The sequence below is a fragment of the Oncorhynchus nerka genome, linkage group LG12, assembly GCF_034236695.1.
Source record: "Oncorhynchus nerka isolate Pitt River linkage group LG12, Oner_Uvic_2.0, whole genome shotgun sequence".
Taxonomy (NCBI): domain Eukaryota; kingdom Metazoa; phylum Chordata; class Actinopteri; order Salmoniformes; family Salmonidae; genus Oncorhynchus; species Oncorhynchus nerka.
The window spans coordinates 46,991,696-47,013,350 of NC_088407.1; the positions used below are offsets into that span (position 1 = coordinate 46,991,696).

General features: G+C 41.5%; 2 long non-coding RNA genes across 2 annotated transcripts; both read left to right on the forward strand.

The window, feature by feature from the left end:
• The first annotated feature begins 8,598 nt into the window (after window positions 1–8,598).
• LOC135574339 (uncharacterized) lies at window positions 8,599–10,772 on the forward strand. The gene is made up of 3 exons (XR_010465365.1): window positions 8,599–8,714; window positions 8,897–8,966; window positions 10,689–10,772. It is a non-coding gene; the product is annotated as an uncharacterized LOC135574339 (long non-coding RNA).
• Window positions 10,773–12,675: 1,903 nt separating this feature from the next.
• On the forward strand, window positions 12,676–13,252 carry LOC135574338 (uncharacterized). The gene is made up of 3 exons (XR_010465364.1): window positions 12,676–12,754; window positions 12,854–13,027; window positions 13,147–13,252. It is a non-coding gene; the product is annotated as an uncharacterized LOC135574338 (long non-coding RNA).
• The last annotated feature ends 8,403 nt before the right edge of the window (window positions 13,253–21,655 follow it).

The window sequence follows — 21,655 nt, forward strand, 5'->3', positions numbered from 1 at the left end:
TCTACCCTACTGAGGTATGACTCTGGAGAATACTTCCAAATTGTATCCATTCATCATTAACTGAGATTTTACTTGAACATAGCAAATGGCTGAGATAGCAAGAATGTTAACTATTTTTGTGTTGTCCAACAGGCCAATTAACCAGAGTGGATTTGCCAAACATAGATTTTTTCAGTGTTAAAAAACTTCAGCATTAAAAAATATTAAAAGATGATTTTTAATTAAATCTCTCCTTTGTGTCCTCATGTAATTTGATGTGTTCTATCATCGCTTACAATGCTTATTGCTTCTGCATTGCTTTACGTTACAGACAAGTGTATATTATACACATATATTTTATTTTAGAAATGCATTTTGGATTTCCTACATTTACTTACTGTACAGACAAATATATTTTATACACATATATATTCTTTTTAAACATTTTTAAAATGTATTCCATAGACACATCTAAATGTCAATATTTTTACTATCTGTGTCAAGTGCTTATGCCCATTTATTTACATCCTGTATACACCTCACACAGATGGTCAGTGGCTTGAAAAGAAGACAACAGTAACATGTCAGATATAGTTTAAATGTATTCATTGTTGAGTTTGCACCCCAATATGACACTTGAAATATTTCACAGAAGACTGAAATGTAACAAAACACCTATTGTGTTTATTGAGATGTACACGGAGATGCTCAGTTGGTCAATATTCCCCTCCAGTGTTTCCCCAACATCTTGTCAACATGGGCCTCAAAAATTATCTCCAATATATTGTCCATGTAAAAAACCTGTCTGATTAGAACTAATAATGTCCGACAATACCTTTTTAATTCTATGCGCTATACATTTTGCTAGCATTTTTGCATCACAACACTGAAGTGTAAGGGGCCTCCAATTTTTTTATGGACTGGATCTTTATATTTACCACTTTGAATCGTGTTTCAGTAATAATGAAGGAGTGGTTAAAACATGCTAATAACGGTCCTCTGAGGATATCAAAAAAGGTTTATCAGAGTTATTGACCTCACAAGAAGTCAGATTTGAGTAACTTACATTGTGGTGCTGAAACTTGAAACAGCAGCCACGGCACAATCAATCGGAAATGGACAGCTCATGGTGCTGAAAGTATGAAAAATTGAGTAAACATTATTCATTTTAAACCTCTCCATTTTAAATAGGGATATGTGTTGGAGCCTATTTCTTCCTATTTCAGAAATAAGAGGAAGGCCTACCTGTTTGACAGATTAAATTAGGCTATAGGCTGCTATATCCATTGATATGTTAGTCAATTCCTCCACCCGCCATGCACTCTTTAAATAGCCCACCTCTGTGTCTGTTAAGACTTCAAATTAAGTTTGTATGACTGTATGCCATAGGCCTACCTTTTCTTAAAGAAAAGGGCAAAAAGTACACTGTTAGTTCAAGATTTTGAAGAAAATCAAACAGATGTGATTATATGCAGTTATCTATAACAACGCTTTGGTCCGCGATACTTAATGCTAGAAACAAGCTGTAAAACAGGAATAACTGGGAAAGACGTGACTCTGATGCATGTGGGGATATTGTTGTTTCATTTGGAAATAATCTAATTCTGTCATTATCAATTGATTAAGCTATTCACATTCTGTGCAATAAAATACATTTAAAGCCAGACAGCTTTTAGGGAAACACTTGTGACCTCTCGTTGGGTTAAGACGAGGAAGAAGATTAGCCAGCAGTTGAAGCTTACATTTTTCTGCGTCAGTAGGCCTACTCGGTCTGGGGTGGAAAGGTAGGCCTAACTTGAAAATACCATGCTCAGATCCCTATTGACCTCTCAGAGTTAATTATTTGCAAACAGGTTCAGTTTCGTTGCCAATAATACACACAGTTTTGGCATTGTAGAAATATAATAAGATGAACACATAGGACTATCTCTCTGTCTATACTGTAATTTCAGTCATTTGTGATTTATTTAAAACTTTTCTACTAATACTGTATGGTAACTCTATTGAAGTCCACTCTTGTACAGCACACTAAAAGTGTATCTCTTTCTCTACAATTTAGGAGATTTTAAGATATTTTGTTGTTTGTGATGGTACTCTAGGTGTGAGGGCCATCCTGTGCCACCAGTCAATTGATGGTGGATCACCTTCTGACCCCGTGCTCGCCAGGTGACCCGGCTGCCATAGAATTGACCTGGTATTTGAGCCAGCAACCTTTCGGTAACTGGCCCAATGATCTAACCTTGAGGCTACGTGCCGCCCCTTAGAATGTAGAGTGACTCCCCTAGTGGGTCCTGAACCCAGGTCAGCAGCACTACATTGCTGTGTGTCTGTATAGTTGAGGGTATATTGGTTTAGTAATACTCAATTCAGTTCTGGTACCAGAGAGGACATCAATGCTGTTACACGTGGCCATGATCACCAAGCTACCCTGACTTAAAAAACGCTGAATTCAAAAAGAACAAGATGTGGTTGTCATTATTTTATTTTAACTTGTTTTATAGTATGCCCACATTTCTGTCCACTACTTTTGAATCAGGTAGCAATTAAATGTAAGGGGCTTAATACAGTTCCAGCCACTAGGGGGTACTCTGGTGAAGCACATGGGAAATAAAGAAAAATAGTTTAAGTGAATTGGGAAGAGTAAGAATGAAAAACTAAAGAAAAGACTGTAAACGGCTGTTACCTGTGCTGACATGATTAAAAGTGAAGTAAACCGTACTTTTCGCGTTGTAGTTTATATGATAAGCTCATTGGAAGGGAAACATAAACAGATACATGTGCTGCCTTTCCAACTGATGTCAAGTTCCAACACAAATATTCATGGGGCGGCAGGGGAGCCTAGTGGTTAGAGCATTGGACTAGCGCAAGTTCAAATCCCGAGCTGACAAGGTACAAATCTGTCGTTCTGCCCCTGAACAGGCAGTTAACCCACTTCCTAGGGCGTCATTGAAAATAAGAATTTGTTCTTTAAAAAAAATATATATATTTCACCTTTTATTTAACCAGGTAGGCAAAGTTGAGAACAAGTTCTCATTTACAATTGCGACCTGGCCAAGATAAAGCAAAGCAGTTCGACACATACGACGACACAGAGTTACACATGGAGTAAAACAAACATACAGTCAATAATACAGTATAAACAAGTCTATATATGATGTAAGCAAATGAGGTGAGATAAGGGAGGTAAAGGAAAAAAATGGCCATGGTGGGGAAATACAATATAGCTTTAAATCTTTGAGAATCTCAGACGACACGAAAGAAGGTTGAACAGGCTAGAAATAAAAATAGGAGTGGCAACAATTTCGGCAGATAATTTTAAATAAAGAAAGGGTCCAGATTGTCTAGCCTGGCTGATTTGTAGGTGGGCCAGATTTTGCAGCTCTTTCAGAACATCAGCTGTTTTGATATTTGGGAAAGGAGAAATGGGGAAGGCTTGGGTGAGATTTTTGTAGGGGGGTGCAGTGCTGTTGTCAGAGAATTTGGAAGTCGCTCTGGATAAGATTGGTTTTGCTAAATGACTTAAATGTAAATGTAAATGCTGGGGTAGCCAGGTGGAAAGCATGGCCAGCTGCTGAGAAAAATGCTTATTGAAAGGGTCAATGATGGTGGATTTATCAGTGGTGACAGTGTTCCCTATCTTCAGTGCAGTGGGCAGCTGGGAGGAGGTGTTCTTATTCTCCATGGACTTTACAGTGTCCCAGAACTTTTTTGAGTTAGTGTTGCAGGAAGCAAATTTCTGCTTGTAAAAGCTAGCCTTGGCTTTTCTAACTGCCTGTGTACAATGGTTTCTAGCTTCCCTGAACAGCTGTATATCACGGGGGCTGTTCAATGCTAATGCAGAACGCCATAGGATGTTTTTGTGTTGGTTAAGGGCAGGCAGGTCTGGAGAGAACCAAGGGCTATATCTGTTCCTGGTTCTAAATTTCTTGAATGGGGCATGTTTATTTAAGATGGTTAGGAAGGCATTTAAAAAAAATATCCAGGCATCTTCTACTGACGTGATGAGATCAATATCCTTGCAGGATACCCCAGCCAGGTCGATTAGAAAGGCCTGCTCGCTGAAGTGTTTCAGGGAGCGTTTTACAGTGATGAGTGGAGGTTGTTTGACCGCTGACCCATTACAGATGCAGGCAATGAGGCAGTGATCGCTGAGATCTTGGTTGAAGACAGGAGAGGTGTATTTAGAGGGCAAGTTGGTTAGGATGATATCTATGAGGGTGCCCGTATTTAAGGCTTTGGGGAGGTACCTGGTAGGTTCATTGATAATTTGTGTGAGATTGAGGGCATCAAGTTTAGATTGTAGGATGGCTGGGGTGTTAAGCATGTTCCAGTTTAGGTCGCCTAGCAGCACGAGCTCTGAAGATAGATGGGGGGCAATCAGTTCACATATGGTGTCCAGGGCACAGCTGGGGGCAGATGGTGGTCTATAGCAGGCGGCAACGGTGAGAGACTTGTTTGTAGAGAGGTGGATTTTTAAAAGTAGAAGTTCAAATTGTTTGGGTACAGACCTGGATAGTAGGACAGAACTCTGCAGGCTATCTTTGCAGTAGATTGCAACACCGCCCCCTTTGGCAGTTCTATCTTGTCTGAAAATGTCGTAGTTTGGAATTAAAATTTCAGAATTTTTGGTGGTCTTCCTAAACCAGGATTCAGACACAGCTAGAACATCCGGGTTGGCAGAGTGTGCTAAAGCAGTGAATAGAACAAACTTAGGGAGTAGGCTTCTAATGTTAACATGCATGAAACCAAGGCTATTACGGTTACAGAAGTCGTCAAAAGAGAGCGCCTGGGGAATAGGAGTGGAGCTAGGCACTGCAGGGCCTGGATTCACCTCTACATCGCCAGAGGAACAGAGGAGGAGTAGAATAAGGGTGCGGCTAAAAGCAATAAGAATTGGTCGTCTGGAACAGAGAGTAACAGGAGGTTTCTAGGGGCGATAAAATAGCATCAAGGTATAATGTACAGACAAAGGTATGGTAGGATGTGAATACAGTGGAGGTAAACCTAGGTATTGAGTGATGAAGAGAGAGATATTGTCTCTAGAAACATCATTGAAACCAGGAGATGTCATCGCATGTGTGGGTGGTGGAACTAATAGGTTGGATAAGGTATAGTGAGCAGGACTAGAGGCTCTACAGTGAAATAAGCCAATAAACACTAACCAGAACAGCAATGGACAAGGCATATTGACATTAAGGAGAGGCATGCTTAGTCGAGTGATCAAAAGGGTCCGGTGAGTGGAGAGGTTGGTTGGGGGTCAGGGGCGATTTAGACAGCTAGCCAGGCCATCGGTAGCAAGCTAGCATAGGATGGAGGTCTGTTATTAGCCACCTCTTGCGTTCCGTCAGTAGATTAGTGGGGTTCCGTGTGGTAGAGGGGATTAATCCAAATCACACAACAACAACAAAAATAAAAACAATAGATATAGTTATAGAGGCCCAAGAAGAAAAATAATAATAATATAAATAAATAAATTGTCCGACATTGTCTATTCAGATAGCAGCCGATAAGACAGCTAACGGTTAGCAGGCCCAGATGGAAGATCAGGAAACACTGTCGGAGGCGCCACTGATAACTCCTCCGGGTAGATAATTTCGGCAGTCCAGTTGTGAAGGCTGGTGAGGCTTTCCACGTAGGCAAGTAAAACGGGTCCGGGTAGGTGACTGCAGCCCAGGAGTGATTGATGGAACTCTTCAGCTGGCTATCTCCCAAATCCATTGATGTTTGCAAATCAGCCGCTAGAATCTGGACCCTTTCTTTCTAAAGCCGATAGTCACACGGATAGCCCAATCCCCCTGGAAGCTAGCTAGCTGTGAGATCCAGGTATGAATGTCCAGAGTTAGCGGTTCAGGGACATGGAGAGAAAAATGGGTCCGGTATGTTTCGTTCCGAAAGCTGCGCCATACAAAACTGGCGATAGATTCCCGAGCTCAAAGGATAGCTGATGACCACAAACCGTGGTTAGCTGAATACTAACGATTTGCCAGTAACCATGCCGAACTAGCTTCTGAACTAGCTTCTGAACTAGATTCTGAACCATTTCTGAATCTCTATATTTATAAATATAAATTGGTGAGTCTGGTTGCAGGAGAGTGTTTTGAAGATGAATTTATGGAAAATTTAAAAAAATATGTTAAAAAAGTTGTAAATATATATATATATACGGGACACGTATAACTGACTTGCCTAGTTAAATAAAGGGAAATCCTTTTGAAAAAGCAATAGACTTTCACATTGTAGGTCTGTTGTAAAAACAAGATAATCATAATATATGCCATTTAGCAGATGTTTTCATCCAAAGCGACTTAGTCATTTGCACATACATTTTACGTATGGGTTGCCCCGGGAATCGAACCCACAACCCTGGTGGTGGGATCGGCTCTTGCAACGCATCATTTACTAAACAAAATCCCGCAAACGTGAGAGCGTCAGAAATAAACATCCGAGATTGTAAATTGAGAGTCAGATTTGAAAACAGACGTTTTCATCCAAAAGATTTACAGTAATGCGTACATACATTTTACCGTGGCCTAAAATTAGACTTTTCAAAGGTTTTTAAATTCAATTTTTTTACGTCTTTCTTTATAATACTGTATGTATTCAATCATTTCGAATGGATCACTTCCCAATGGGCACATACATCAATTCAATTTTTATTCGACGTTGGTTCAACGTAACTTTCATTCCAAATTATATCAAAACAACATTATGTCCAGTGGGTTTATTGTGTCACAGTGAATTTTATAATCTGCAAACAATTTCATTATGTTTTCATGTGCCATGATTCTGCCAAACATTTGACCCTCATAGGATTAGGCTAGATAGTTTCAGTGGATGCAGTCTAAATGTAATCTTTTGTAGAAAAGGCCCATGGAGTTGGTGGAATAACCCATTCATTGCCATTTACTCAGCTGGGCCAGGGGCGCTTTATTTAGGTCAGGTGGAAACCCACTGACAGATCTCAACTCCAAGAAAGGAGGAAATTGCCATCGCCTGATCTCGCTGCTTTCTCTTCCTTAACTCCATCTCATCCAGCACACGTTCCGTCCGTGAATCCTCTAGTCACCCCCAAAACCGACTCTGTTACCTTTCCGTTACCTTTCAGTTCTCTGTGGCGATCGGGAGAGTGGGCCAAAAATCTCAGTTACTGTTAATACTTATCTCCCTCAGCTTCAAACATATTGTGTAAGTGCATCTTCAATGATCACGGCCCTACAGATCCTCACCTAGGCCAATTATGCAAACAATATGGTTCAACTGTATTTAATTAATTAATTTATTTTGTACACATGAAGACAATTGACCCCGTGAAATGAGAAACGTCATTGTTTGCTAACTGATTGACTTTGATCATGGGGATTATAATTGTATAACCATTCCCTGTTTTATTCTTTATTGATATTTACTTTGAGCCTAAATGACTCCGGATGATTACTATTGACTCCCTTCATGAACTAATTTGAATTCCCTAAATTTGTTTTTTTTACTGAATGACTATGATTTGATCTTTGATTATGAATTTGATTGTATACTGTTATTTGTTTCCTTTGTGATGCAGCACAGACTACTCAGTAAATGTTCTCACTTTATGGTTAAATAATTCCTGAAATAAAAAATCAAAAATTTTTCTGTCACATGACACGTGACCATTTCACCCTTCACTGTCAGTCATTAGGCTAGATAGTTTTAGTGGGGCAGTAAATGTAATCTCAATACAATACGATGTGCATATAATGTACATATAGCCAATATAGCTATTAAACCAATGTTCAGTGAATGCAATCTGTGACGCAAGTGGCCGAATATGTTTGTGACGTTCCATGGAACCCACGGTATTGTTTAAAACTCGATTCTGATTGGCCTGCAGGTCATTCTACAGTGTAAATTATAAATGAACACGTGCTTTTATATCAGTGTGACAGATTCACAGTACGGAGCGTGTCTCAAACCGTCCCGCGCTTTTATCTGCCTTCACGCACGACTGGATAGGCCTTTTAGATACGCTTGTCCAAGGTAAGGATATGAGTCAAGCTATAGCCTACTTTTAATGTTTTAGTTCCGAACTCAAGTTACTCCAGTCAAGTGATTAATCGTAAAAGTTTGTTGTTTTGACTGAGCAGTCCAATGGCCAATGCTGTTTTTGGACTCTGAGATCCTTTGCTATATACTATGATGAGCCAATAACATGCATAGATTATGCATTAGGCATTGCACAAGTCAGTGTCTAGGTCAGAATATATAATAGCTATTTCCGGCAATTCAAGTTACTCCAGTCAAGTGATTAATCGTAAGAGTTAGTTGTTTTGACTGTCAAAACAAACAACTTTGATGGAATATTCCAAATTACAATGCAATTATGCATCACAAATTCACAATACTTCTTGTATTTCAATTATTCATCTAGGCCCAAGACGTAAAGTTGCCTGAAAGCTGTGTAGCAATAATTCCTGCTCTTGACCCATAGGATGGTAATCACATACATGATTGGCTTAATCAAGAATCATGGATACCTTTCATGTGAGTACTCACACACCAGATTTTTTTTACATACCTCAGAAGGAAGATACCTCAATATCTGGAAGCACTGTCTCATGTACAATTGTTAATGCTATCTCTGAAATGTCTAACAAAATGTTGACTTGATCATTTCATCAAGAACTCATCACAAGTTGGAACTAGTGGTCAACATTGGGACAATGCAGCCCAAAATAACAGGGCTGAATATTTTCATGGAGGTAAGCACTACACTTCTGATGGGTTTAAAGATTGTATTACATTATCTAAAAGTGAGAAAGTAAACCCCAGCTGCTGTTATTCTTTTCACGGGGAAGGACAATCCCCATTATGCCATGAATGTTTCATTGCTGAACAACCATAGATATTCTTCCTCTAATTTGGCTCCCGTTCCTCCCAACAGTGAGCAAGACCTGCCAGCAGAGCTCACTGGAGCAGGGAGACATCCCGTCATCCTTTTGGCGCCTGACAAAGTACACTTTTTTTTCTTGTAAATAACACTATAGTAACATCTTCTGCACAAAGTTACATTCCTAATAAGATTGGTGTTAAGTGGGAAAGAATCCTAAAGATGGTCCAATGGGCATGGTCTGAAGCCTCTCGTCATCTCAGTATGTTGAACCACCTGATTTCCTGCAGGCTTGAGATTCAGATCCTGCTGAACGATGTTAAGCAGTCGATTAACCACATGCAGGGGACGCTGAACACCATGCAGGGGCAGTGTATTGAGTTGCAGACTGCCATATCTAAGGTAGTGTCAGATGAGTCTCAGATACAGAAGAATAAGTCTATGATGGTATGGTGATAATGATTGAGATGGTGATTATAATAATGATGACTAGCTTTACCCCACCCTACAGGCGGTAAATCATTGGATCTGATTAATTCAATTCAACGCAATTCATTCTTTGAGGACTGCAAACCATACAAATACAATTTATTTACACTAATAATAAGCTATTGTCAACTTCCCGTCTATGGTTATCTTGCTCATTGCTCACTGTCAATTGCTCACGGTTACCCTATTTGTGTAACTATTATTGATTTCTCGCAGAAAAACAATTTGGTTGTAAATGTAACTGGGGCCACCGTAAATAATTGTTAGGCTACTCATTTTGAATTCACCGGTGGCAACTTGTGTGACCATAAAAGTCTGTGTGGGCACTGGGCACAGTAAAATAATTTGGTTACTGACCTGTCCTACATCACAGAAGAACCTTCAATTCGGAACTAGGAAATTCTGACATTTCTGACTCGCTAACTCATTATGGAATGATGATTTCAAGTTCCCCACTTGTGAAGTATCAGAATCAACCAGTAGGAAGCTCTACGCTAATAACTTACATTCATTTTAACTCTGAGGTTCCAAGTTTCCGATGGCATGTGAATGCGTCAATAATTGCCATGGTCATTTTGAATGTTCAGTCACTGAGCATTATGGGTAATTGTCCTACATACTTACATCAAATGCTGTAGTAACAGTGCCATTCCAAACACAATAAATGTGAAAATGAACAAAGATACAAAATATTGCTAAAGTGAAGAAAATCAGTTTAAAATTGTAGTAGGAAATGCCCCTGCAGCAGGGAGGCTTATGGTATTATAATATATTGTAGATAACATTAATATAATGAGCGGACCAAATTGGGCGTCACTTTAAAGGGAAGGTGGAAAATCAGTCAGGAGTAGTTTTTCTTGATTGAACACAATTGAGGGCATTTGGTCAACACAAACACTCCAACATAATCAATGAAAATCTTCCAAGGAACAACATACATCTTCTCCAGATGAAACAGGAACACAATAGGCTTATCTTTAAACTACAACAAAAAGTCACGGGATTACCGTCTTAGTGGTTCTTCCTGGATAGCTCCTCTCTCTCGGTGGCCATCTTCCAGAGATAGTTTCCCCCTCTCTCTGCTGGTTCCATTTCTCTCTTATAGGGAAGGAGAGTGTGTCATTATAATTGCCTCTGGTTACCTTGTCTCCCATGCCTTGTTGGGCTACTATCCATGAGCCCAGCCTGCCCTCTGGTGGTCCTTCCACAAAAATTTGTGTATTTGCAGTATCAGTACACATACAAATGAAAGTATATGCTAGGGATTAATCTACACTGAGTGACCAAAACATTAAGAACACCTTCCTATTGAGTTGATTTTTAGGGAATGACAATATGCTCTATATTATACCTTCAGATCATCACACCAGCCGAAGTTGCTGTGCAGAGGGAGGAGATCGTCCGAGCATCAGGCCTCATCCCGTCACAGAGGAAGGGTATCCTACAAACAGCCAGTGTCCCTTCACAGAGGGAGGGGATTCTCTCAGCCGCCAGCATCAATGCACAGAGGGAGGAGATCCTACGATCATCAGGCCTCATCCCTGCACGGAGGGAGGGGATCCTCCAAACAGCCAGTGTCACTGCGCAGAGGGAGGAAATCGTCCCAATGGCCAGCGTCCCTGTGCACAGGGGGGGATTGTCCCAAGGGCTAGTGTCCCTGCTGAGAGGGAGGAGATCCTCCGAGCATCAGGCCTCATCCCTGCACAGAGGAAGGGGATCCTCCAAACAGCCAGTGTCCCTGCACCGAGGGAGGGAATTCTCCGAGCAGCTAGCATCACTGCGCAGAGGGAGGAGATCCTCAGAGCATCAGGCCTCATCCCTGCACATAGAGAGGGGATCCTCCGAGCATCAGGCCTCATCCCTTCAAAGAGGGAGGGATTCTTCCAGCAGCTTCTATCACTGCGCAGAAGAATAAGATCCTCAGAGCATCACAACTCACCCCTGCACAAAGGAAGTTGATCCTCCTGATGACCAGTGTCACTGCGCAGAGAAAGGGAATCTTCCCAAAGGCCAGCGTCCCTGCGCACAGGGAGTGGATCGTCCCAAAGGCTGGTGTCCCTGCAGAGAGGGAGGAGATTCTCCTCACAGCCAGTGTCCCTGTGAAGAATGAAAACAATCATCCACAACCACCTCCCATCATCCCCATGGTGGCACCACTGTGGAAATGGGATGGTGGAGCGTGTACTCCACCTGTGGATTTCTATTCCAAGAGAAGAGGTCACTTAACCTTACCTAATTAGTAAAGAAATTACCATTGTGATAGCGTGAGAATAAGTTGTGATAGGTTAAATGTACGGCTCATGTGAGTGTATATCTGTAATACTTTCATGCATTTTCTACATAAAATAGGTTTAGCTACATTTTACTTTGACATTTTAGTCATTTAGCAGAAGCTCTTATCCAGAGCGACTTACAGTAGTGAGTGTACATTTTCATACTCATACTTCATTTTTTGATATTGGCAGATAAATATGCTAGATTTTGCAGCGACAATTATGACATTTTGCATAGCAATATGCAATTGTTTTGTCCATTTGTTGCAAAAATGCACTGACAAAGGAAAAAACTGTGTTGAGGTGTGGCTTGATTAAACCATTATGCAGTAAATGTGCGGTGATTGGTCAAATTTGTAAGCCCTCACATAATATGCAGGGAATTGTTGATTTTGCAACCAAAACAATGCGATCGCAGAGTCCTTGAGTAACCTCCCAGTAATCCCTGTGACTGCGTGTAGGTTAAGATTGGGTTGTAACAGAGTATCAGAGCGAGACGTTCCTATCTGTCAGCTAGTAATTGTTCTGTATGGTGACATGAGCAGAGTGGCCTGACTTCTCCCACTTATTACAGATGTCCGACTTAGATATGTTGAGCATCCTGCTATGATGTCCATCACCAAGCCGGAACATTCCGATGCCAAACCTCAGTTCCAGACTGGCACCCGGCCGGTGGCTGAGCCCGAGACCCCTGCTGTTCACAATAACAGTGGAGGCTGGCTCAGCTGGGTCTTTGGGAGTGGAAGAGCTAATAAGAAGGAGGTTCATCTACCTGAGGACAAAGACAGATCTGTTAGGAACTGGTTCTTAACACTATATTCTATGTAGAGACAATTGAGTGGATTTTATTTCAAAGAAATTGTGGCTTGCTTCACATTGCTAATATCTTCTTCCTCAGATTGTCTGGGATCCAACTCTGCACAGATGGGTTAACAAAACTGAGCCCAAGGCTGAGGTACATAATTAAATTAAAAACAGTGAACAACCATTGTATTTCAACTCTGATAATATTACTAACAATTTGGAAAAATTGTTGATGTGTTTTACAGAACAAGTGTGTACCACCCCCCTCCACCGATGGGGACATATGGATATCAGGGGAACACTGGCAGTGTCCCCAAAGGAGTGAATCCTTACTCTATGAAAGCAGGTGAATATTGCTTTAGAATACATGTGGTTTAACCAAAACTGTGTCAGCCAATCATAGATGTCCCTGGTGATCTCCTGCTAATACCTTTCCCACTACCAGCAGGTCTATGGGGCAGCAGATACCCTACAATGCATTTGAATGATGGGACCAACTCAAAGCCTCCAAGCCATGGGCCTGGACAGCTTACTAGACAGCTCTCTGGCTTGCTCCCTCCTTCACACTTTGACCTCATGGCACCAATGGTTGTGCCACCTGACATTCTACCCTACTGAGGTATGACTCTGGAGAATACTTCCAAATTGTATCCATTCATCATTAACTGAGATTTTACTTGAACATAGCAAATGGCTGAGATAGCAAGAATGTTAACTATTTTTTGTGTTGTCCAACAGGCCAATTAACCAGAGTGGATTTGCTAAACATAGATTTTTTCAGTGTTAAAAAACTTCAGCATTAAAAAATATTAAAAGATGATTTTTTAATTAAATCTCTCCTTTGTGTCCTCATGTAATTTGATGTGTTCTATCATCGCTTACAATGCTTATTGCTTCTGCATTGCTTTACGTTACAGACAAGTGTATATTATACACATATATTTTATTTTAGAAATGCATTTTGGATTTCCTACATTTACTTACTGTACAGACAAATATATTTTATACACATATATATTATTTTTAAACATTTTTAAAAATGTATTCCATAGACACATCTAAATGTCAATATTTTTACTATCTGTGTCAAGTGCTTATGCCCATTTATTTACATCCTGTATACACCTCACACAGATGGTCAGTGGCTTGAAAAGAAGACAACAGTAACATGTCAGATATAGTTTAAATGTATTCATTGTTGAGTTTGCACCCCAATATGACACTTGAAATATTTCACAGAAGACTGAAATGTAACAAAACACCTATTGTGTTTATTGAGATGTACACGGAGATGCTCAGTTGGTCAATATTCCCCTCCAGTGTTTCCCCAACATCTTGTCAACATGGGCCTCAAAAATTATCTCCAATATATTGTCCATGTAAAAAACCTGTCTGATTAGAACTAATAATATCCGACAATACCTTTTTAATTCTATGCGCTATACATTTTGCTAGCATTTTTGCATCACAACACTGAAGTGTAAGGGGCCTCCAATTTTTTTATGGACTGGATCTTTATATTTACCACTTTGAATCGTGTTTCAGTAATAATGAAGGAGTGGTTAAAACATGCTAATAACGGTCCTCTGAGGATATCAAAAAAGGTTTATCAGAGTTATTGACCTCACAAGAAGTCAGATTTGAGTAACTTACATTGTGGTGCTGAAACTTGAAACAGCAGCCACGGCACAAACAATCGGAAATGGACAGCTCATGGTGCTGAAAGTATGAAAAATTGAGTAAACATTATTCATTTTAAACCTCTCCATTTTAAATAGGGATATGTGTTGGAGCCTATTTCTTCCTATTTCAGAAATAAGAGGAAGGCCTACCTGTTTGACAGATGAAATTAGGCTATAGGCTGCTATATCCATTGATATGTTAGTCATTTCCTCCACCCGCCATGCACTCTTTAAATAGCCCACCTCTGTGTCTGTTAAGACTTGAAATTAAAAGTTCGTATGAGAGGGTATGCCATAGGCCTACCTTTTCTTAAAGAAAAGGGCAAAAAGTACACTGTTAGTTCAAGATTTTGAAGAAAATTAAACAGATGTGATTATATACAGTTATCTATAACAACGCTTTGGTCCGCGATACTTAATGCTAGAAACAAGCTGTAAAACAGGAATAACTGGGAAAGACGTGACTCTGATGCATGTGGGGATATTGTTGTTTCATTTGGAAATAATCTAATTCTGTCATTATCAATTGATTAAGCTATTCGCATTCTGTACAATAAAATACATTTAAAGCCAGACAGCTTTTAGGGAAACACTTGTGACCTCTCGTTGGGTTAAGCCAAGGAAGAAGATTAGCCAGCAGTTGAAGCTTACATTTTTCTGCGTCAGTAGGCCTACTCGGTCTGGGGTGGAAAGGTAGGCCTAACTTGAAAGTACCATGCTCAGATCCCTATTGACGTCTCAGAGTTAATTATTTGCAAACGGGTTCAGTTTCGTTGCAAATAATACACACTGTTTTGGCATTGTAGAAATATAATAAGATGAACACATAGGACTATCTCTCTGTCTATACTGTAATTTCAGTCATTTGTGATTTATTTAAAACTTTTCTACTAATACTGTATGGTAACTCTATTGAAGTCCACTCTTGTACAGCACACTAAAAGTGTATCTCTTTCTCTACAATTTAGGAGATTTTAAGATATTTTGTTGTTTGTGATGGTACTCTAGGTGCGAGGGCCATCCTGTGCCACCAGTCAATTGATGGTGGATCACCTTCTGACCCCGTGCTCGCCAGGTGACCCAGCTGCCATAGAATTGACCTGGTATTTGAGCCAGCAACCTTTCGGTAACTGGCCCAATGATCTAACCTTGAGGCTACGTGCCGCCCCTTAGAATGTAGGGTGACTCCCCTAGTGGGTCCTGAACCCAGGTCAGCAGCACTACATTGCTGTGTGTCTGTATAGTTGAGGGTATATTGGTTTAGTAATACTCAATTCAGTTCTGGTACCAGAGGGGACATCAATGCTGTTACACGTGGCCATGATCACCAAGCTACCCTGACTTAATAAAACCTGAATTCAAAAAGAACAAGATGTGCTTGTCATTATTTTATTTTAACTTGTATTATAGTATGCCCACATTTCTGTCCACTACTTTTGAATCAGGTAGCAATTAAATGTAAAGGGCTTAATACAGTTCTAGCCACTAGGGGGTACTCTGGTGAAGCCCATGGGAAAAAAAGAAATGTAGTTTAAGTGAATTGGGAAGAGTAAGAATGAAAAACTAAAGAAAGACTGTAAACGGCTGTTACCTGTGCTGACATGATTAAAAGTGAAGTAAACCGTACTTTTCGCGTTGTAGTTTATATGATAAGCTCATTGGAAGAGAAACATAAACAGATACATGTGCTGCCTTTCCAACTGATGTCAAGTTCCAACACAAATATTCATGGGGCGGCAGGGGAGCCTAGTGGTTAGAGCATTGGACTAGTTCAAATCCCCGAGCTGACAAGGTACAAATCTGTCGTTCTGCCCCTGAACAGGCAGTTAACCCACTGTTCCTAGGCCGTCATTGAAAATAAGAATTTTTTATTTATTTATTTCACCTTTATTTAACCAGGTAGGCAAGTTGAGAACAAGTTCTCATTTACAATTGCGACCTGGCCAAGATAAAGCAAAGCAGTTCGACACATACAACGACACAGAGTTACACATGGAGTAAAACAAACATACAGTCAATAATACAGTATAAACAAGTCTATATACGAGTAAAACCAAATGCATGCTTTTCAACCGATCGCTGCCTGCACCCGCATGCCCGACTAGCATCACCACCCTGGATGGTTCCGACCTTGAATATGTGGACATCTATAAGTACCTAGGTGTCTGGCTAGACTGCAAACTCTCCTTCCAGACTCACATCAAACATCTCCAATCGAAAATCAAATCAAGAGTCGGCTTTCTATTCCGCAACAAAGCCTCCTTCACTCACGCCGCCAAGCTTACCCTAGTAAAACTGACTATCCTACCGATCCTCGATTTCGGCGATGTCATCTACAAAATGGCTTCCAACACTCTACTCAGCAAACTGGATGCAGTCTATCATAGTGCCATCCGTTTTGTCACCAAAGCACCTTATACCACCCACCACTGCGACTTGTATGCTCTAGTCGGCTGGCCCTCGCTACATATTCGTCGCCAGACCCACTGGCTCCAGGTCATCTACAAGTCCATGCTAGGTAAAGCTCCGCCTTATCTCAGTTCACTGGTCACGATGGCAACACCCATCCGTAGCACACGCTCCAGCAGGTGTATCTCACTGATCATCCCTAAAGCCAACACCTCATTTGGCCGCCTTTCGTTCCAGTACTCTGCTGCCTGTGACTGGAACGAACTGCAAAAATCGCTGAAGTTGGAGACTTTTATCTCCCTCACCAACTTCAAACATCAGCTATCCGAGCAGCTAACCGATCGCTGCAGCTGTACATAGTCTATTGGTAAATAGCCCACCCATTTTCACCTACCTCATTCCCATACTGTTTTTATACTGTTTTTTAATTTTTTTAATTTATTTACTTTTCTGCTCTTTTGCACACCAATATCTCTACCTGTACATGACCATCTGATCATTTATCACCCCAGTGTTAATCTGCAAAATTGTATTATTCGCCTACCTCCTCATGCCTTTTGCACACATTGTATATAGACTGCCCATTTTTTTTTCTACTGTGTTATTGACTTGTTAATTGTTTACTCCATGTGTAACTCTGTGTTGTCTGTTCACACTGCTATGCTTTATCTTGGCCAGGTCGCAGTTGCAAATGAGAACTTGTTCTCAACTAGCCTACCTGGTTAAATAAAGGTGAAATAAAAAAAAAAATTAAAAAAAAAAATACGATGTGAGCAAATGAGGTGAGATAAGGGAGGTAAAGGCAAAAAAAGGCCATGATGGCAAAGTAAATACAATATAGCAAGTAAAACACTGGAATGCTAGATTTGCAATGGAAGAATGTGCAAAGTAGAAATAAAAATAATGGGGTGCAAAGGAGCCAAATTAATTAATTAATTAAATACAGTAGGGAAAGAGGTAGTTGTTTGGGCTAAATTATAGGTGGGCTATGTACAGGTGCAGTAATCTGTGAGCTGTTCTGATAGTTGGTGCTTAAAGCTAGTGAGGGGGATAAGTGTTTCCAGTTTCAGAGATTTTTGTAGTTCGTTCCAGTCATTGGCAGCAGAGAACTGGAAGGAGAGGCGGCCAAAGAAAGAATTGGTTTTGGGGGTGACTAGAGAGATATACCTGCTGGAGCGTGTGCTACAGGTGGGAGATGCTATGGTGACCAGCGAGCTGGGATAAGGGGGGACTTTACCTAGCAGGGTCTTGTAGATGACATGGAGCCAGTGGGTTTGGCGACGAGTATGAAGCGAGGGCCAGCCAACGAGAGCGTACAGGTCGCAATGGTGGGTAGTATATGGGGCTTTGGGGACCAAATGGATTGCACTGTGATAGACTGCATCCAATTTGTTCAGTAGGGTATTGGAGGCTATTTTGTAAATGACATCGCCAAAGTCGAGGATTGGTAGGATGGTCAGTTTTACAAGGGTATGTTTGGAAGCATGAGTGAAGGATGCTTTGTTGCGAAATAGGAAGCCAATTCTAGATTTAACTTTGGAGAGTTTACAGTCTAACCAGACACCTAAGTATTTGTAGTTGTCCACGTATTCTAAATCAGAGCCGTCCAGAGTAGTGATGTTGGACAGGCGGGCAGGTGCAGGTAGCGATCGGTTGAAGAGCATGCATTTAGTTTTACTTGTATTTAAGAGCAATTGGAGGCCACGGAAGGAGAGTTGTATGGCATTGAAGCTTGCCTGGAGGGTTGTTAACACAGTGTCCAAAGAAGGGCCAGAAGTATACAGAATGGTGTCGTCTGCGTAGAGGTGGATCAGAGACGCACCAGCAGCAAGAGCGACCTCATTGATGTATAACGAGAAGAGAGTCGTTCCAAGAATTGAACCCTGTGGCACCCCCATAGAGACTGCCAGAGGTCCGGACAGCAGACCCTTCGATTTGACACACTGAACTCTATCAGAGAAGTAGTTGGTGAACCAGGCGAGGCAATCATTTGAGAAACCAAGGCTGTCGAGTCTGCCGATGAGGATGTGGTGATTGACAGAGTCGAAAGCCTTGGCCAGATCAATGAATACGGCTGCACAGTAATGTTTCTTATCGATGGCGGTTAAAGATATCGCTTAGGACCTTGAGCGTGGCTGAGGTGCACCCATGACCAGCTCTGAAACCAGATTGCATAGCAGAGAAGGTATGGTGAGATTCGAAATGGTCGGTAATCTGCTTGTTGACTTGGCTTTGAAGACCTTAGAAAGGCATGGTAGGATAGATATAGGTCTGTAGCAGTTTGGGTCAAGAGTGTCCCCCCCCCCTTTGAAGAGGTGGATGACTGCAGCTGCTTTCCAATCTTTGGGAATCTCAGACGACACGAAAGAGAGGTTGAACAGGCTAGTAATAGGGGTGGCAACAATTTCGGCAGATAATTTTAGAAAGAAAGGGTCCAGATTGTCTAGCCCGGCTGATTTGTAGGGGTCCAGATTTTGCAGCTCTTTCAGAACATCAGCGGAACGGATTTGGGAGAAGGAGAAATGGGGAAGGCTTGGGCGAGTTGCTGTGGAGGGTGCAGTGCTATTGACCGGGGTAGGAGTAGCCAGGTGGAAAGCATGGCCAGCCGTAGAAAAATGCTTATTGAAATTCTCAATTATGGTGGATTTATCAGTGGTGACAGTGTTTCCTATCTTCAGTGCAGTGGGCAGCTGGGAGGAGGTGTTCTTATTCTCCATGGACTTTACAGTGTCCCAGAACTTTTTTGAGTTAGTGTTGCAGGAAGCAAATTTCTGCTTGAAAAAGCTAGCCTTGGCTTTTCTAACTGCTTTTGTATAATGGTTTCTAGCTTCCCTGAACAGCTGTATATCACGGGGGCTGTTCGATGCTAATGCAGAACCTCATAGGATGTTTTTGTGTTGGTTAAGGGCAGACAGGTCTGGGGAGAACCAAGGGCTATATCTGTTCCTGGTTCTAAATTTCTTGAATGGGGCATGTTTATTTAAGATGGTTAGGAAGGCATTTAAAAAAAATATCCAGGCATCCTCTACTGACGGGATGAGATCAATATCCTTCCAGGATACCCCGGCCAGGTCGATTAGAAAGGACTGCTCGCTGAAGTGTTTCAGGGAGCGTTTTACAGTGATGAGTGGAGGTCGTTTGACCGCTGACCCATTACGGATGCAGGCAATGAGGCAGTGATCGCTGAGATCTTGGTTGAAGACAGCAGAGGTGTATTTAGAGGGCAAGTTGGTTAGGATGATATCTATGAGGGTGCCCGTGTTTAAGGCTTTGGGGAGGTACCTGGTAGGTTCATTGATCATTTGTGTGAGATTGAGGGCATCAAGTTTAGATTTTAGGATGGCTGGGGGTGTTAAGCATGTTCCAGTTTAGGTCGCCTAGCAGCACGAGCTCTGAAGATAGATGGGGGGCAATCAGTTCACATATGGTGTCCAGAGCACAGCTGGGGGCAGAGGGTGGTCTATAGCAGGTGGCAACGGTGAGAGACTTGTTTTTAGAGAGGTGGATTTTTAAAAGTAGAAGTTCAAATTGTTTGGGTACAGACCTGGATAGTAGGACAGAACTCTGCAGGCTATCTTTGCAGTAGATTGCAACACCGCCCCCTTTGGCAGTTCTATCTTGTCTGAAAATGTTGTAGTTTGGAATTAAAATTTCAGAAATTTTGATGGTCTTCCTAAGCCAGGATTCAGACACAGCTAGAACATCCGGGTTGGCAGAGTGTGCTAAAGCAGTGAATAGAACAAACTTAGGGAGGAGGCTTCTAATGTTAACATGCATGAAACCAAGGCTATTACGGTTACAGAAGTCGTCAAAAGAGAGCGCCTGGGGAATAGGAGTGGAGCTAGGCACTGCAGGGCCTGGATTCACCTCTACATCGCCAGAGGAACAGAGGAGGAGTAGAATAAGGGTGCGGCTAAAAGCAATAAGAATTGGTCATCTAGAACAGAGAGTAAAAGGAGGTTTCTAGGGGCGATAAAATAGCATCAAGGTATAATGTACAGACAAAGGTATGGTAGGATGTGAATACAGTGGAGGTAAACCTAGGTATTGAGTGATGAAAGAGAGATATTGTCTCTAGAAACATCATTGAAACCAGGAGATGTCATGTGTGGGTGGTGGAACTAATAGGTTGGATAAGGTATAGTGAGCAGGACTAGAGGCTCTACAGTGAAATAAGCCAATAAACACTAACCAGAACAACAATGGACAAGGCATATTGACATTAAGGAGAGGCATGCTTAGTCGAGTGATCAAAAGGGTCCGGTGAGTGGAGAGGTTGGTTGGGGGTCACGGCGATTTAGACAGCTAGCCAGGCCATCGGTAGCAAGCTAGCATAGGATGGAGGTCTGTTATTAGCCACCTCTTGCGTTCCGTCAGTAGATTAGTGGGGTTCCGTGTGGTAGAGGGGATTAATCCAAATCACACAACAACAACAAAAATAAAAACAATAGATATAGTTATAGAGGCCCAAGAAGAAAAAATAATAATAATATAAATAAATAAATTGTCCGATTGTCTATTCAGATAGCAGCCGATAAGACAGCTAACGGTTAGCAGGCCTCAGATGGGCGTTCAGGTAACGTCGCGACGGAGGCGCCAGCCGGATAACTCCTCCGGGTAGATAACGTCGGCAGTCCAGTTGTGAAGGCCCGGTGAGGCTCCGCGTAGGCAGTAAAACGGGTCCGGGTAGGTGACTGCAGCCCAGGAGTGATTGATGGAACTCTTCAGCTGGCTATCTCCGGAATAATTGATGTTTGCTCCGGAATCGACGAAAGCCGATAGTCACACGGATAGCAGCTAGCTAGCTGTGAGATCCAGGTATGAATGTCCAGAGTTAGCGGTTGAAATCCAGGGACATGGAGAGAAAAATGGGTCCGGTATGTTTCGTTCCGAGCCGCGCTGCGCCATACAAAACTGGCGATAGATTTTCGAGCTAAAGGATAGCTGATGACCACAAACCGTGGTTAGCTGAATACTAACGATTTGCCAGTAAAGAAGCGAACTAGCTTCTGAACTAGCTTCTGAACTAGCTTCTGAACTCGCTATATTTATAAATATAAATTGGTGAGTCGGGTTGCAGGAGAGTGTTTTGAAGATGAATTTATGGAAAATTTAAAAAAAATATGTGAAAAAAGTTGTAAATATATATATATATA